At 37.6% G+C, this 19143-nt stretch overlaps 1 protein-coding gene across 4 annotated transcripts in view; it reads right to left on the bottom strand.

Moving 5' to 3' along the window:
- LOC101740924 (transcription factor EB) overlaps window positions 1-19143 on the bottom strand; it is a 164595-nt gene that overhangs the window by 70800 nt on the left and 74652 nt on the right. Inside the window, exon 1 of one of the 4 annotated variants that reach the window (XM_038020948.2) lies at window positions 14464-14665. The exons of 1 other annotated variant lie outside the window; for it this stretch is intronic. The gene's annotated coding sequence lies outside the window, so the exon portion shown is untranslated. Of the gene's footprint in view, window positions 1-14463; window positions 14666-19143 lie in introns of those variants that run through there. 2 more of the 4 variants (XM_038020949.2, XM_038020951.2) reach the window with 2 other exon arrangements.

Below are 19143 nucleotides of genomic sequence, written 5' to 3'. Positions count from 1 at the left end.
AAAAAAAAATGTAACCCTCTGATTGCAATGTAGGTCATCGGTGCCCTACGCGGCGCACTGAATTAATTATGTCGATTTCTGTTACTAAGCGCCTAGATTGCCTGACTCTTTGCCTTATTTTGTTTGTTTAATGTATGTTTTAGTCTTTTAGATCTCTTGGAAATAGATTGATTCTCAGTATCTTTTCTATTCCTCTTTCCTAGAGTCTACTAGATATTCCGGCGCCTTAGTAACAGAAATGGACATAATTACTTCAGTGCGTCGAGTAGGGCACCGGTGACCTACATAGTAGTCAAAGGGTTAAAAGCATCCTAATTTTATTTTTCATATCTCTTATTACCTGAATCGTCTTTAAAAACCGCAAGTTCACGACAGTTAAAAAAAAAAACTTTATTCTGTTCTTAAAACCTTCGATGGAAATTTTCTGTATCGATAAATAATCATGAAACGACTTCGGTTGGAATGCTCATTGATAATTATCCTGTTTATCTTCTGCACCCCCGTACCCCCGTCAAGTATATTTTTCCTATATTATAAGCCCACAGACGTCCACTGCTGGGACATAGGCCCCCCCAAGCCTCGCAACAAAGATCGGTCTTGCGCTGCTTGCATCCAGTGGATCCGGCGAACCTCAATAGGTCAAGTATCTTAGTTAAATATAAGTAATATTTGAGTGTATTTGTCTCATTGTACTCCCGAAATCAAACAACAAGAATGACTCGGCTAAAACAAACAAACGTTCATTAAGTTTTCAATCTTAATATCACACTATTTAACCTCAACTCATCGAAAAATCACGAATGAACTTACCACAAATCGGTTTTATGGGAAATCTCAGAAGACAATAGCCGGTGAACCAGCCACATTGCGTAGACCCTTCGTGTTGCTTGCTATTAATATTATTTTACGTTCTTTATAATTACGATTTACGACCTGGGCTTTGATGCTGACCAGACACTTGACGCGTGTAGATTAGCACGAAGTAAACAAACACTTTTATTATAAGAGCCATTAGATATTCTCTTGTTGATGGTAAAGCGAGATAGAGCTATGCTCGCCCATTAAGCGTGTTTTTTTTTTTCGGCGAAACAGTAAGCAGTTTGAAGAGACAGACAGCCGTTATACAATTGAGATTTAAGCCTCAAGGTGGGTGGTAGCATTCACTTAGTAATGTGTAGGAACTCCGATAGCCACCTAACACTTAAAATGAGCCATCAGGTCGCGAGCTTATCTATTTAATAAATAAATAATAATTTTATTGGGATTAGAGGAAGTCTGAAAGTGGCACCTGTGACAGAGAAGCTGAGAAGTGCGCGTTTGGTATGGTATGGACATATGATGAGACGAAATGAAAATGAAGTTGGTAAGAGAGTGTTAACTATGAATGTGGAAGGATATAGAGGAAGAGACCTAAGAAGAAATGGATGAATTGCGTGAAAGACATATGAGTAAGAGGGGAGTGAGCGAAGAAATGGTATATGATAGAAGAGTATGGAAGGAGAAAACATGTTGCGCCGACCCCAGGTGACTGGGAAAAGGGCAGGAGAATGATGATGAATGATTGGGATTCGTCTAAGAATACGACCTCGTCTATAAAGATGGGCCTAAATTATTCTACCAGATTGACCAATAAGTAAGTCTCTGTAAGCACACAGATAACCCAAACGCGTTGGAGGTTGAACATTTCTAATCTGACAATCGTCATTATCATCATCATCAGCCCACAGTCGTCCACTGATGGACATAGGCCTCTCCCAATCCACACCACTGAGCTCGGTCTTAGGCTCTCCTCATCCACTTCTTGCCGGACACCGTTCGGAGGTCATCGCACCACCTAGCCAATATACCAACGTTTGAAGCGAACAACTGAGTTTTATAGAAAATAAGTGAGAATTTTCATAATCAATTTTACTATTACATAAATATTGCTTTTTATCCAGATTTTGGATTTTTTATTTTATAATTAAATCAAAGAAATTCAATGAAGACTTCTATTAATTCCTAATCAAACTTGCAAAACAAGACCGATTATTCAAAGAGGATTATCCTGTGGCACCGACAGACGGCCAATCCTTAATCTGTGAGGGTAATTAAAAAAAACAAAAAACAAGCAAGAGATTATTCACCTCGCGTCATCGAGTCTTAAATTGAATTACATTGCGGCGTTTTAAAAAAAAAGTTTGTTACGAAACAGTTTTTACAACCTCGTTTTTCTACAGCTAAGCTTCGTTTTTGGAACCGGTTTTCTTATATCGTAAAAAAAAACTTTTATGAACACATGTGACATAAAGAGTGGTCGACGTCGCCCTAAACACGTCATTACGGATCCTCCCGATCCATTAACGGTGCTTTTAGGTACCACAAGTACCGGTCACCGTCCCGAATTAACCAATAGACACAGCCCACTGAATTTCTCGCCGGATCTTCTCAGTGGGTTGCGTTTCCGATCCGGTGGTAGATTCTGCGAAGCACTGCTCTTGCTAGGATCAGTGTTAGCAACAGTCCCGGTTTGAGCCCGTGAGCTCGCCTAAACGTCAAGGAGAAGCTGAAATAGCCTCTCAAGGCTATCAGCATAGGTAGGAAAAAAATAATAATACTAAAGAGTGGTCCCGGGTTCGAACCACGACCTGGTCGCGAACCACGAGACCTACTAAACATATCACCATCAAATCTTCAAACCGAGAGGTCGCCATTTCATCCTCCTCAAAAACGATAAAGATCGCAGACGCGTTAGGCAACAACTTTGTTTCGTAAAAAAAAATGTGTGCGTGTACTAGTGTACACACGTAAGAAGTGAAACTTGTTTATGGCCTTATTTTTCGAAAAATGATCTACATGCAACTTTCTAGAAATTGGTTAAATAAAGTTAAATTAGATAAAGTTTAAACAAAAGGATTTTATTATCATAGACATGAATACAAATAATACAATTATTTCACTTTACCTTTTTGCTACTAAGATTATTACAGCATTTCATTAATTGTAATAGAATTATTACTATCATTGTCATTGTCATTATATATTTTTGTAATTAATGGCTTATGGTAACTGAAATATGAAATATATGGTTTACATTCCACGAAATTTAGTGACCGAGTAAAAACTCCATCAATTGTAGTGCCAGATCTTGTTGTTGACGTTTGAGGACTGTTTTTCATGGATAAATTCAATTTATCTTTCAGAAATTCAACTAGCTTCAAAGAATTTTCCGATGCAAAATTTACATTAAAATCTCCACTTAAAATCATCGGTATTTTATAATTATTGTTACCGAGTAAAGAGGCACCTTCACTTGTGTACGGCAACAATGAATGGTGAAGAAAAAGATGGCGCGTAACGGAAAAATGTGACGCGTAACCGAAAAATGTGACGGTAAATTTTTTTCCAACGCCGATAAAGAAGTTTCACTTCAAAAACTAGTATTTTGTTTACCATATTTTTTTATCTGATAGAGAAACAGGTCGCATACGTTACCTCCTTACGTTTATCCTCCTAATAATTTGGGTCACGGAAATCCAGTGTCGTGAAATAACACTAATGGATACTTGCACTTGCTGTACGTATGTGTGTATGTAAATAAAAGCGCCGCGTGCATACGAAATTATATAGCTCGACGGTACGCGATTCGGTACGGAAACCTTAATTATTTATGACTTGTTTAAATGGGCAAACAAATCTCACGGTTTTCAACGAGTTAATTGATCATCATACATACAGTGAGTGTCGCCTTGAAACTTGGTCCTTGGTCGAATTGGTGGGAGGACTACTTGTGAGTCCGCACTGGTAGGTACCACCACCATGCCTATATCTGCCGTGATGCAACGCGTTTCGGTTTTAAGGCTGAGGCAGCCGTTGTAACTATACTGAGACCTTAGAACTCATATCTCAAGGTGGGTGACGGCATTTACGTTGTAGATGTCTTTGGGCTCCAGTAAGCACTTAACTCCAGATAGGCTGTTAGCTGGTCCACCCATCTATGCAATAAAAAAAAAAAACAAAAAAAAAAAAAACCAGAATATCGGCCTTCACATCTGTATATAAAAACACAAATTAAAAGTAATCCCAGTTCTTGTTTTGCTAAAGAATGATGCCAGAGTGCTGGTACCTACACTGCCCAGACTAACAACACGTCCGTTTACGCGAAGCAGAGATTGTATTCTTCCATCGTAGAAATTCAAGAACACCTATTACGTATTCACTCATAAAAATGTTCACTAACCCTCTGGGTTTGAACGAGCCACATAACAGTCCAATCACTGTATACATGAGCCGAATATTTGAGAGGGATTTCTATATCGGAGGATCGTGAACAAGCTCAAAGGCTCGTTCGAGAAATTGGGGGAGCAACATCCTGCACGCGTTCCTATGAGACCTTGTTAGGTAGCAAAGCTGTTGCTTGAAGCCGGCTGCTTATAGACTATACCTACAAAAGATTGAGATTTGAGCGAAGTAAATTCGGCTTATAAATTATATCTTTCCTAAAACATAACGCGCAATTTGACGATTGCAAGCAACGACCGCGCTTGATTTCGTTCGAAAAGAAGAAAAAAAAGTTCAACAACGCCCTTGACCAAGAAGACGGAGCGACGAGAACGGTGTTTAATTAACAAAAGCAAAAAAATTGCTTTGTTGTCACGTTCGATAACTTGAACGGAGTTATTTTAAGTGTCTCTACGTATTCAAGTTGTTGAGTTGGTTCAGATTGTAACTGAATGCGCAAAAAAGAACTGAATATGCTATGCGAATATTAAGATTATTAGCGATAAGGGCTATTGTAAGGCCAAACGTTTCTACCTATGCCCACCATCCCGCCTTTATCTAGCTCGTAGCTTCATGCGTTTGGGTTGGATGGGTGGAATCACCGTCATACAATACAGTATTCGAACAGTGGGGAGTGGAGTAAGTCATGCCTATGAACTCCGGTAACCCCTTAACATCAGGGTCTAATCGAGACGTACAGCAAATGTCACCAGTGCCTCTCTTTTTAAACTGCCTCCCTGACGCATCGCCATAATTCACAACTATACCCGGGAGCATTTACAAACATTGAACTCGCACGAAAATAACGCAACAAATAGAACAGAAAGTGGATAATCTTGAACCGGCCAAAAGTCCAATTAGCCAATTGACAGTTCAAAGAACCTGTAATATGTATTTAATCATGTTTACGAGTTCGAGGTGGAATGAAATGAAGAAGGAAAAAAAAAAAAACAAGTTTTATTGGCCCGTCCTGTCGCACGTCCGACGTAATCCCGAGTGTGGAGATGCCGTGTGACAGCTAATAACGGTGCCACATCGAGAGACCGTTAAGGTTGCCATTACAATTCGCAGATACATATTCAGAGTGTACTCGCTCTGTTGCACGGCTAAACATGAAAACATATTGAAAATCAATCAGAAGACAAGCAAATTTACAACGGACACTGTCTTTAAAAGAGTCTTCCTCCTTGAGAAAAACCTTGAGCGCATTGAAGAATTACGGAAAATATATCTAGAGAAACGTCATTCATTTTTGTATAGTTCTTTTTTTTTGGTAAAATACGCACACGTCCTAGTCTACTTGATGTTTATGTTTGGCAGAGACTGAGCAATACCGCCACTTACCTTGATACCTAAGTCAGTGTCGCAGTTTTACGCTGAATGTAGACTGCCTAGTGGAAGTTTTACGCAGGATAACGTTGCCTTTCTTAAACCAACCGATTTAAATTCATTATTATAACGCCCGCAGACAAAAAAAAGCATTGACATTCCACTTGTCAATAGAACAAACAAATTTCCAAATTCTGGTAAATGTGACACACTATTGTTTTCGATGAGAACAAGACATAATTGTTCATTCAAGAAACGCAGCCCGTAAGATGTTTACGATCCGGTGCCGCTGTATCATCAAATGGTTCGAGCATGCTCTCAACACGTTACAAAGGAAATGTACAATCTTCGCGTGAATATAACCGGTGGTTATCTCATGATTCATTGTTAAATGTTTCCCAAATTCTGAGGCTTGATTAAAAAAAAAAGGCATAATGAAACATGTATCTATGATTCTTGTGAATAGCCATGTAGGGACACATGGTATCCCTATCAGCGAAGCGGATGGCAATGCAATGCAAGCAATGAAAGCAAGCTATAAAAGTTATATTTTAACTGGTGGTAGGACTTCTTGTGAGTTTGCGCGGGTAGGTACCACCGCTCTGCCTATTTCTGTCGTGAAGCAGTAATGCGTTTCGGTTTGAAGGGTGGGGCAGCCGTTGTAACTATACTGAGATCTTAGAACTTATATCTCAAGGTGGGTGGCGCATGTACGTTGTATATGTCTATGGGCTCCAATAACCACTTAACACTAGGTGGGCTGTGAGCTCATCCACCCATCTAAGCAATAAAAAAAAAGAACTCTTTCATTTGCTGGTCCATGAACAAACAAATACATTTTTGTTGGGCTAGTTGTACATTCTAATGCCATTGCGTTAAACTTTACCTCGTTTATGTTTTGCTAGTGATTCATAATCAGTGTAACATCAATTGTGCTATTTTCAAATATTCCATGTTATAATATTAAAATTCCCCTATTTCTTGTCTAATAGGTAAAGCTGTATTGGACAGACTCCACAATCGTCGGCGAGCCAATTTGGATGAACCTGTATGTGGAAAGCCATAAGTGAAAGGAAATGTATACTATCCCATTATGCTGTGTGTACTGATGCTTAATGCACTATTTATGGAGTACAGCAAAACATTCTTAACTTAACTAGTAGAATATTCCCGTACAGCTGACAAAATAAGAAGTATAATCGAGAAACAAAAACCAATTAACATATTTTTTTCTAATTAAAGCCTATTCAAACTCATTATCGATTACAATCTTTTCATCCATTTTATAATCTTTAGGCACTCTATCTAATAGGATATATAAAAATGTACGGTTTGCGAGATTTAATTGGATGATTCCTTTAAATAGTATGGTCTAAATGTCTTCCTACTACAGTAAAATATGATATTATTCCAATGGTTTAAATGTAGCCGTTTCTCGCACTATTTTTCGCGTCCCATTGTAAATTCTTCAAAACTTTATTCAGAACGACATCAGAGCGCATCCAAAGATGGTGAGTATCCATAGTATATGCATGATACGGCTGCCACATCCGAAGCGCAACACATACAAACTTTGCAACTAATGAAATAATAGGTAAGTCAGATGCGATTCCTAAATTACACTATACAAACAGCGTATGATAGAAAATTTTCATCCCATATCCAACTGCGCAATTAGCGCCATTCGGACCTTCAAAAGAGAAAACGATCGCGTCGTAAAAGCGTGTTTTTGAAATGTGCCCTTCATTATCATCCTTCATAGATATCCCGCGAGTAAAGCGGCCCGTATCCAACATACTTCGGGCTTGTATATGTGTATTAATATGAAATTTTTCCTCCACAAAATCAAGTTCCCACATACACACGGCATATGCACGACAAAACGACCTACATAAAGGACAGCGCGATGTAATTACCGACATTCACGTTAATAATTAGTATTAATATCTATCAAACTGTTTACTTTGTAGGCGCGTGTTTCCGTTTATATTTACATCTATATATATTATGTATATTTTAGTGTACTAATAATCAAAGAAATGACGAATCCTATTCTAAACATGAGTATACTAAGAGACAAACAAACCTTATAACATACGTTTTTTACAATTTGGTTTACAACAACACTAAATAGGAAGAATTATTAAAATGTAATATTTTTATTAATATTAATAATTGAAAGTCTAAATTTTAGTGTAACTGTTTATAGTAATAAAATGCAAACGATAGAACCTAAGACGGATGAAGTAAAAGAAACACCAAGAGATGGAATAGCAAAGGTTCCTTCCTATGAAACTTTGGAATAGATATACAGATATATAACACAAGAAGAGTTGTCATTGGGCAGGCTGAAGATCGTAAATCTCATGGTCTAATCCCTATGCAGCATTATAAAATAACATACTGCCCCAACTACAGTTAATGTGATAAAAAAGCAAGAAGAAGAAGAATAACATGTTGGATACAAATAAATTATATCGATGGCAAGGTTAGTTTATCTCATATAACGTTAAACACTCAAAGCTTTTTAAGCAAGTTTGAGATAATACTATCAGCATTAAAATGTCGTCTATCGTCGCAAGCTAATTACACATTTAAAACTAAATGGTATTTCTAAATCGTAACACTAATGAAATTCGTTTATTGACCAATATTTGTTTGTATTTTTCTTTATGTATTATTTTTATGGGAATTTACCCGTCAATGACGATGGAACCGCCCCGTCACCGTCACGCTAAATGTTATCAACGCAATGATTCAGAGCGCAATATTCAACGAATATAATAAATTGATATTGTTATTAATTAATTTACTGGTGGTAGGACCTCTTGAGTCCGCACGGGTAGGCACCACCAGCCTGTTTATTTCTGCCGTGAAGCAGTAATGCGTTTCGGTTTGAAGAAAGGGGCAGCCGTTGTAACTATACTGAGATCTTAGAACTTATATCTCAAGGTGGGTGGCGCATTTACGTTGTAGATGTCTATGGACTGCAGTAACCACTTAACACCGGGTGGGCTGTGAGCTCGTCCACCCATCTTAGCAATAAAAAAATAAAAAATATTTTGTGTTTCGCATTCTTAGCGCTGAAAGCGAAACTGTTATTGCAATCAATAGATTTTTTTCGTTTCTTGTATTTTTTTACAGATAAAGCAGGTACCTAAATTCTACGTAAAAAGTTAGATGTGATGGCAATGAGATCGTTGCGCCATTACCTGCTCTCGGGTTTTGTTTAGACGGAACCAGACTATCAACTTACAAGCGATAAGAGCTCTCAATTTCTTCACTAAGGGCTCTCATGCACCACAAAAAACAGTTTGAAAGACGGAATAAAACTTAGACTTCTTCGACGATTCTGGCTCAGTACCTCACTGTGTCTGCGATACCCGAAAACCAGTTAACTACAGATTTACACAAAAACTTATAATGTAATTTCAGTAACAATGAAAGACAGGTACAATCAAGTTCGGTATGATTTTAAAACCAATTACTTTTCCACTGCGTAATTTTTTTCGTATTCCATACATCCATTTTCATCGTGGTCAGCGTTGATTTTAGCAAAAATTAACCTTGATAAATCATTAACGTTTACCGATACGAAAGCCCATTTTTTTAATGCAAATTTTGCGTTTCAAATGTTCTCTAACGTTTCCATTACAAGAAACGCTAAAGCAAATGTCAACACAGCGCTTTTAAATGTTCTTTTTAAACTCGCAATAAGGCATGGTCAAACATCGTACACGCCAGCATTGATCGAAACCATTACACATTACAACGAAGGTCGTTTTGTGGATGTGTGGCCGGAGGCGCACATCGAGATCCTTTCTCCGGTCAACTAGATCATTTACCGATCCGGTATATTTATATACATACACATCATCGTACGAATTATCATCTACACTAATATTATAAAGCTGAAGAGTTTGTTTGTTTGAACGCGCCAATCTCAGGAACCACTGGTCAGATTTGAAAAATTCTTTCAGTGTTAGATAGCATTTATTGAGGAAGGCTCATTTATTGATCATTTATAACATCACGGTAAGGCCAATACAAGTGGAGCGCCAATAAAGAATGTTTCAATATAGGGATTTAAATAGCTCCTTAACATTCTATAATTTTTTTATTTTTTTCTCAGATGGTTGGACGGGCTCACAGCCGACCTGGTGTTGAGTGGTTACTGGAGCCCATAGACATCTACAACGTAAATGCGCCACCCACCTTGAGATACAAGTTTTAAAGTCTCAGTATAGTTACAACGGCTACCCCACCCTTCAAACCGAAACGCATAACTGCTTCACGGCAGAAATGGGCTGGGTAGTGGTACCTACCCGTGCGGACTCACAAGAGGTCCTACCACCAGTAAATAAAATTCAAATTAAAAAATATTTTCACTTTCTACGTAAATGAAGTGGAGATAAAATTTAGCGTTATACCAAAGTAACTATTCCACGCGAACCGCGTCGCGGGCAAAAGCTAGTTAATAATATTTATAATGTATTTTAATAGTTTCGTAATTAGTAGTCACTTCTATTAATGATCTAATTTTGTTTGGTCCTTCATTTTATTTATCCATTACAATAAAATATTTATTTATTGCCGATTGCTTTATAGGCCAGTGCGGGTTGTTGTTACTTATTTTACCGTTACGTGGATCACTGTGTACGAGATGGTACGGTAGGTTTTACCTTACGTATCGTTTTGTTTCACTTTGAAGGATTAGGTGTTGGGGCTTCCAAATCATCTATCATCATCATCATCATCATTCTTTCCTATTAACCTCTGCTGGGATGTAGGGCTCGAATCAAATTTTTCCATTTATATCGGTCTTGGGCAGTCTGTTCTAGCTCCTCTATACTTATCTATACTTTATTAAATTATAATTAATATTATATTTTTTAATATTATAAAGCTGAAGGGTTTGTTTGTTTGAACGCGCTAATCTCAGGAACTAGTGGTCCGATTTGAAAAATTCTTTAAGTGTTAGATAGCCCATTTATCGACGAAGGCTATAGACTATATAATATACCAAAAAAGAATGTTTGAAAATCGGGGTTATTTTTACCTTTTGAGAGCTTCCGCTGCGTGCGCTGCAGAAACGGTTAAAGTTTCGCTAAAATAATGTATGACAATGACAGAATTTATTACTGTCCATCGAAGCATAAACAACAGACGATGTTCTAATCTAATTCTCACTTAAACATTTTATCACAATGTAATCACTGAGCCGCCATTTCATGCCGTAATAAAATTTAGCACGAAACTAAGTAAACAAATTGGATATAATTCTATCAATGCAATTGACGCACAGGATAACTGATAAGGACGGGCAAATGTAGTCAATTACAGTATCGTTACAAAAGCTGAGTCATACTCGTGAGTTTACAAGGAAAATAACTTCACTTTTCATTGCAAGCGGACCGCATTAATCGTTTATTTTTTAATTGTTTTTTTTTAATGATGGATTTTATGGCCTATGGTAACTGGACCTATAAGCCAAATCTAATAATTTCTTCTTAAATTCTGTTATGATATGAAAAATTATATTTAACAAGATGAAGTTGTTCAATTTGAAACAATAATCAATTTGGGTGACATTAAATTAAATGAGATGAGATGAGATGAAACAAAGTCACAGTGAAATGGATTTTTTTTTGCTGAAACTTTTTCAGTGGACTTTTTGGAAGAACCCGAGAAGCTACATCTAGCTTTATTTCATTTTCCGTTTCCTTCCACATTTGTGCGCTTTCACAGATTCTAACCATTACTATTAAACATGTAAACCTGAATAAAAACTAATTTTATAACACAAATTTTATATGGTACATAGTATGGTATATACATTTTGCTATATATCTGTAAATTCGCCAAATTACATACTTATCAGTAGTTTTAAAAGTATTTCGAGTAAAAACGTATTGTTTTTGAGACTTTAAATAGAACGGTACTGAAAACTCTTTTGTTTCTATGTAGAGATAGTTATGAAAGTTTCGGTTAAGGTGATTGTTTTTATAGCTAGCACAAGACGTCTCTGCTGTTAAGTGGTTACCAACACATCTCGTGAGTCGAGACCAGCGACGACTTTCGCAGCCTACTATCCGTAGCACACGACTGCTGCTCGGCGGCAGAAGTTATCAGAATCACGTACCTACCCTCGTGGGTATCATGAGCCGTCATTGGCTCACAGTACACTTTACCTCCTCCACAATTATCCGTAACGAAAGCCCGTTGGAACGATCAATGATTCAATCACCTTTTACACGCAACTTTTTTGTGTGTGCTTTTTTTATGTATACCAACCAAACCTATATCTTGAGAAGAGTAGATTTTCTGGATTTTTTTTTAAAGTCTTCTAACTTCTATAACCTTGACCGACATGTTCACAAAAATCGATTGTAATCAGTCGAGTATTTAAACGGTGAAAGCGTAATAAACAAACAAACTTGTTTTCGCATTTACGGTTTCAACGTGGACGCTATACACATGTACATATGCCGCGTCAGTACGTGGTGTTTCTTTACGGGGTCGCCTGGAGACGTCCTTTGGAATCTCACTTGTATCTTATTGAAACTCATTATTTTTGTCTACTTTTTTTTTATTGCTTAGATGGGTGGACGAGCTCACAGCCCATCTGGTGTTAAGTGGTTACTGGAGCCCATAGACATCCACAACGTAAATGCGCCACCCACCTTGAGATACAAGTTCTAAAGTCTCAAGTATAGTTACAACGGCTGCTCTACCCTTCAAACCGAAACGCATTAATGCTTCACGGCAGAAATGGGCAGGGGGTGATACCTACCCGTGCGGACTCACAAAAGGTCTTAACACCAGTAATTACGCAAATTATAATTTTGCGGGTTTGATTTTTATAACACGATGTTATCCTTTACCGTGGAAGTCAATCGTGAACATTTGTTTAGTACGTATTTCATTACAAAAATTGGTACCCGCCAGCGGGATTCGAACACCGGTGCATCGCTAGATACGAATGTACCGAACGTCTTATCCTTTAGGCCACGACGACTTCAACCACATTTATCAGCTAGGATGTTTATACGTAAGTCCTTATTGGAAGCCAAAATATCATGCCAATATCTGCTCCGGAGAAGACATTCATTCCACAATACACAGTATTCAAATCTAATGAATTCTAAAAGAATACTGAACGCATAACTAATTTTAAAACTAACCTAATTGTCCTAGACGTCCTTTACAATATAATTAAACACATGTGGATTGTGGATGCTATTGTATCATTTCACAACGTCACGTATAAAAATTTTTTTTTTTATTTTTTTTTTTATTGCTTAGATGTGTGGACGAGCTCACAGCCCACCTGGTGTTAAGTGGTTACTGGAGCCCATAGACATCTACAACGTAAATGCGCCACACACCTTGAGATATAGTTCTAAGGTCTCAGTATAGTCACAACGGCTGCCCCACCCTTCAAACCGAAACGCATTACTGCTTCACGGCAGAAATAGGCAGGGCGGTGGTACCTACCCGTACGGACTCAAAATATATATAATTTTAAAATAATATAATTAAAAAAAATATAAATAAAATTTTATTTATTTATTATATAATAAAATTTTATTTATTTATTACGTATGAAATAATTCTTAAAGATTTTCTATGTCATTTGTGTTGATATGATGAAACCGAATTGCGAACACAAATAGGTCGGACATTAATTAAATTACCAAAAATTTAAAATCGATTTTGTCATTTCGATTCAAAATACCACCATTTCTGGGACACCGTGTAATCAATATTCCATTTATGGGTGTTTTTGCCTTATTGTTTTAGCGAGAAAGTTGTTTTTGCTATAAAAATAAATAAATAATAACGTTATTTTGCTATACGTTTTTTTTTTTTGTCAATTTCATCAATTATTACGTAGCGGACTCGACAAGCGACATTTTAACTTGCTAATTAAGCTCGTTTAGATAATTAACTGTTCTGTCTTTTAGTTTCATTTTAATCATTCGGTTCTAAACGAGAATAACTAAAAAGAACTGAACTTTTTAATTTACAACTACTTAATTTACTCCGGCTATGGAATGAGCTCCCCTCCACAGTGTTTCCCGAGCGCTATGACATGTCCTTCTTTAAACGAGGCTTGTGGAGAGTATTGAACGGTAGGCAGCGGCTTGGCTCTGCCCCTGGCATTGCTGAAGTCCATGGGCGACGGTAACCACTCACCATCAGGTGGGCCGTATGCTCGTCTGCCTACAAGGGCAATAAAAAAATTTATTACAAAATAATAGATGAACTAATAACAACAGGGTAGATGATGAAATGTTTGATTTACTAATTACACTAACAAAAGCCTCTGTGTGTGTGTATACAGACGAACCAGGCAGTGAGTAAGCTAACAATAAAAAAACGGACGCCCAAAAAGCCGACGCACGATAATGTAATAACATACTTTATATTACAACGATAGTAATATCACACGGCAGGTTATATTTCGAAATATTTGTACACACGTACACAGAAAGTACTGATATAAAAATTTAAACAAGAAAATGTTAAGTGGAACGCTCAGCAGGCTAATCATTCATCGGCAAATACTCGTACTATGGAGCCGGCGTTCTTAACAACGCAATGTCAACTGTAGAAATAACCGAGCCACTTGTAGGCTTGCCTTAAAACAATATAGATCCATAGACCGTTGATATAAGATTCAGGATTGATGTTCGGCACTCCATTTAATCTACTTCATTGACTGCCTCGATACAATTAAACGATTTGACAGAACTGATTCGTTTTTATTACTGATAATTGTTATTCGTTGTATGAAAAACATGGACGTATGTTATTGTTAGGTGTTCCTAACATAAATAAACAAAAGCAACTCGGCGTATCCAATCGAACCGTGAAGGCGGACGCTGCAGACACGTCTCTCGGGCAATCCAATTGTTGAAACACGGTATGCACTATTAAAAACAACACGACCGCTCAATTGACTCGATACACTGATTATTTACTCACAAAAACACGTGGATGCGAATTGATAATGGACGCGCTAGTTTCGGGACGTGCGTCCGACGCGACGTGCGCAATGACACTGAGCAATGATCGCTTGAGCTCGCCTCGCTTTCGGTGATACGGTAGATATATCAACAGAGATCCGGCGGCGCCCGCGCGTGTTTATCATGTATGTAACAGGTAAATTGCCTCTGAAAATACACACGTACGTATGTGATGCAATCGACACCTTGCGGTTTGCTTTACCTTACGTGATACGGCGACGGTGTTCGTAATGGTTTGTAAAGAAGTTGATTTAAATGAGAACTGACTCGGGAACGCGATGCAGAAATGACAGGTAATATGACGTGTTCTCGTTATTGAGCTTAAGAGCTATTGGCGCGACTAGGCAGAGGGTTTAGTGTTCGTTTTAAGATTTCTTTCAGCGTGCTGTAAACTAAAGTGGCTTAACTAAACATTTTAAGAAAATGTATTTTATTCTTTGAATCGCTTATAAAAAATGTAGTCTTTCTTTTTTTTCTCCACCTTATCCCACTAGGTGAGGTCGGCAAACCTAATTTTTCTCTTCCATTCTCTTCTATCAGCCGTCATCTCAATACTCACTCCTCTCTCTCTCTTATATCGTCATCCACACACTCCATCCATGTCTTCGTCGGTCGACTTCTTCCCCCTCTACCTTGCACTACCATTTCCATACATCTCCTAGTCACATGCATCTTCTCTCTACGCATCACATGTCCACACCACGCTAACCGTCCGCTCTTTAATTTGTTGATTACCGGGGCTACTTTCACACTTCCTCTGATATACTCATTCCTTATCTTGTCCATTCTTGTTACTCCACACATCCATCTCAACATTCGCATCTCTGCCGCATGCATTCCTTTTTCATGCTTTACTTTCGTCGCCCAGCATTCAGATCCATATTCAGTCTATCGGTTTAGAAAAATAAGCAGTCTCTTTTAGTTCAGAAAAGGACAAACGTACTCTTTCCATCTCTTTTAGACCAAACGACAGCCAAAAAGTATTAAAAGAGAAAAACAAAAAATTACAATTATTCAATTACAATTTTGGCTTTATCAAAAAAACAAGAATTCCGGATTAGGCCACTTAAATTCTAAGGGTGCAAATTATGGTTTTGTATAAAACCCACTTTTACAGAAAGGGGTGGTTCTTGCCTTGTATGTAGACCTACGGTTGTTAGAATTTTAATACAAACCAGTGGTCCCGCGATAGTCGAAATTCGACTCATCAATTAATTATAAACAAAGGAACTTGGATACTAGTTTGTTTTTGAGACCAGGACACGTGTCGTTAAAAATGTCGATTCCCGAATTCCCTTTGCGTAATATGTTTTGATTTCACTAAACTACAAATTCATAAATTGATCGGTAAACTTAGCGTCTCTTATAAGAAGCAACTCGTTTTAAAAAGTATTTTTAAAACACGCGAGTGTTTACACTTAGTTCCGAGTGATATTTTATATTTCACATTTTCATTTAAATACAATTTGCTATTTTTTTTGCGTTCAAAAAGGATTCTTTAGGATTCGTATCCTCACTGCTTCAATCGCCTGTTTATTTTGTATTTTTGTAACCTTAAAATTGGATTGGGACGATAAAGATAACCGAATTGCTGTTACTAGAGGTCCCGTAGCAGTCGAAATTCGACTATAATTAATTAGCATTGTAAGTTTGTTCACTATTAAGATTGTATTTTATACTTCTATAATCACAAATTTCGCCAAGGCTACTACTCTATAAAAAATATTAATAAAGACAAACAATATTTAATTGTAATATTGTCTCAATTTGACCACAGACGTCAAAAACAAAAGTTTGACAATAAATAGTATGCATGCGTGTGTGCGTCAAATACATGGAATGTAGTGTGTGTAATGTTTTCTTTATTGATATAATGTATCTTTTATGCATTATTTTAAAAAATATTAGCATTGTGCACTTCTTCTCTATAATCTCTATAAGTGTAGAAAATGTCATACTCCTCCGTCCGCGCAATTTTCGTAAAAAGGGATACAAAGTTTTTGCTTCACGTATAATATATAGATAACCAATGTTGTAAGCGCTAAGACCGTCATATGACAATAGAAAACGTTAAAACAGTACTACATCAACACAAGCGTTGTATCTCCGTCGGGTACCATCTCGTAAACAGTGACATAACTATACATCCATTAACTAAATTGCTTCAAGCAGTCAATGGCGCTCACGAGATCTCTTGCGTGTCGATTCACTTCACCGCGTGACATGTAAATACATGTCATTCCATACTTTAATAGGCTTTCTTGGTAATGCAAAACGTAAATCATTCCTATATTATTTAGCATATGTAAATACGACTTATGGAAATTTTATTTTCGAGAATTCAATTGTTGTCGCAAGCATGTTTTTTGATCAAATATATTTTTCTTCAAGACTTAAAATGGCGTTAATGATAATTCAATTGTTAATAAAGCTACGGCTATTAAAACATTTAAGAACATATCCTAACTAGTTATGGGGTTAATGGCCATAGCCTTTCTAGGCATTTGTGGACATTAGGAATGACATTTGTGTGTTATGGCAACTGGAAGGGTTGAAGTTGTGTATAACCGGTTTTTTTTTTCTAATAATCTCGAAGGGTTATACTAGACTTACCGAACATGTAAGCGAGCTCACGGGGCTGGCAAATTTGCTAACACTAACCTTTAAAATTGGCTAACTGGCAAGGGCAGTGCTACGCTGAATCTACCAGCGGATCGGAATCGCGACTTACTAACAAGATCCGACATACGATTCAGTAATGTCGAGATATCGTAGCTTATTTCAGTAGCTCTAGAGAGAGCAAGTTCTTCAAAAAAAATTCTCTCTAAGCACCTGTCATTTTTGTACATACTTTGACTTTGGAAATATCAGTGCCAAAGGCGTTGGAGCCAAATTCTTATTTAAAAAAAAAAAGAAAACATAATTAACAATTGGTCAAGCGCGAACCCGACAGCGCACAGAGGCAGCATCAAGACAGCAAAAGGTTTTTATAGATCACTTACCAAATAATATTATACTATATTACTAATATTATACCATATTAATAATATTCGCCAATCGCTGCCAAAGTAAATTGAGTATGGCTTTTCATTTTTGTTTAATTCCAAGTAGACACATTATTGTTTTTGTAGCTGCAGCAGAGTTGAAGAAATGCGATAAAAACCAGAAACGTCAATTTTTTTTATTGCTTAGGTGGGTGGACGAGCTCACGGCCCACCTGATGTTAAGTACCTTGAGACATAAGTTCTAAGGTCTCAAGTTATAACAGTACAACGGTTGCCCCGCCCTTCAAACCGAAACGCATTACTGCTTAACGGCAGAAATAGGCAGGGTGGTGGTACCTACCCGTACGGACACACAAGACGTCCTACCACCAGTACTAATGACATCCGAACAGCTATATTCACAGGGTCACTACTTTTACCATTCATTTTACACAAAGAACGCAACACAATAAAATAGCTTACATAATGACGCACATTAGGTTTTAGTGTGTTTACCAAAAGTTATTTTTTATAAATTGCGTAAATAGATAAACGAAATCACGGCACACTTGATGAAAAGCAATTACCGGAGACCGTAGAATGGCCAACGTAAATGCTGCCACCTCATCTTGAGGTTCGAAGTCAAAGTCTATTCTCCTATTTTAGTCTAAAGTCCTACTCCCCTACCTCCCTTCCTCTTTTTTTGGATAAAGTAAAAGAAACACGAAAGAAACCAAAAAGTAAACACGTACATTCCTATGGTACGTCGCAGTGGATATACAACTGAACATACAACCCAAGTCAAGTTGACGACAGTTGACGTCAAACAAACGACCAGTTGTCAAACTCATCCCAAGTTCCTATGCAGCATGATAATAAGACATACTGCTCCGACCCCGCAATAATAAGCGTAAGAAGTAAAAGATTCGCTTTCCACTGCGACAAGACCACGACATAATCTTTAATCTGTAGCAGCGGCGGCGGTGAAATTACAAAAATTACACGCACGTCATTTCGGATCCTGCCGATCCACTAACGGTGCTTTTAGATACCTCAAGCACCGGTCATCGTTCTCGTCGAAACCGTCGCTTGCGACGAAAGGCTCGACGAGTAAATTAACCCTCAGACACAGCCCACTGAGTTTCTCGCCGGATCTTCTCAGTGGGTCGGGTTTCCGATCCGGTGGTAGATTCTGCGAAGCACGGCTCTTGCTAGGGTTCGTGTTAGCAACGTCATCAGGTTTGAGCCCCGGAGCTCACCTACTAGTTAGGGCGACGCTGATATAGCCTCTCAAGGCTATCAGCTTAGGTAGGAAAAAAAATTAATTAACTAATGTTAAAAAGAAAAACTATAGAAAAGACCTTGATCCGTTTAAGCCGTTATCACTATCCATCATTTTCACGTAGCACGCCTGATTGATGCAGACGTGAATGACAATGGAATATTTTTTTCTGTAACAAGCTTAACGAAAAACTTTTAGATAAGATTATGAATCGAACACTACGTAGGTACGAGGTAACGTTGTTGTAGAAAACGTA

This window comes from Bombyx mori, chromosome 27 (assembly GCF_030269925.1).
Source record: "Bombyx mori chromosome 27, ASM3026992v2".
In the NCBI taxonomy this organism is placed as follows: domain Eukaryota; kingdom Metazoa; phylum Arthropoda; class Insecta; order Lepidoptera; family Bombycidae; genus Bombyx; species Bombyx mori.
The sequence above is the reverse complement of the archived record's forward strand: the minus strand, read 5'-3'. Positions and strand labels throughout refer to the sequence as shown.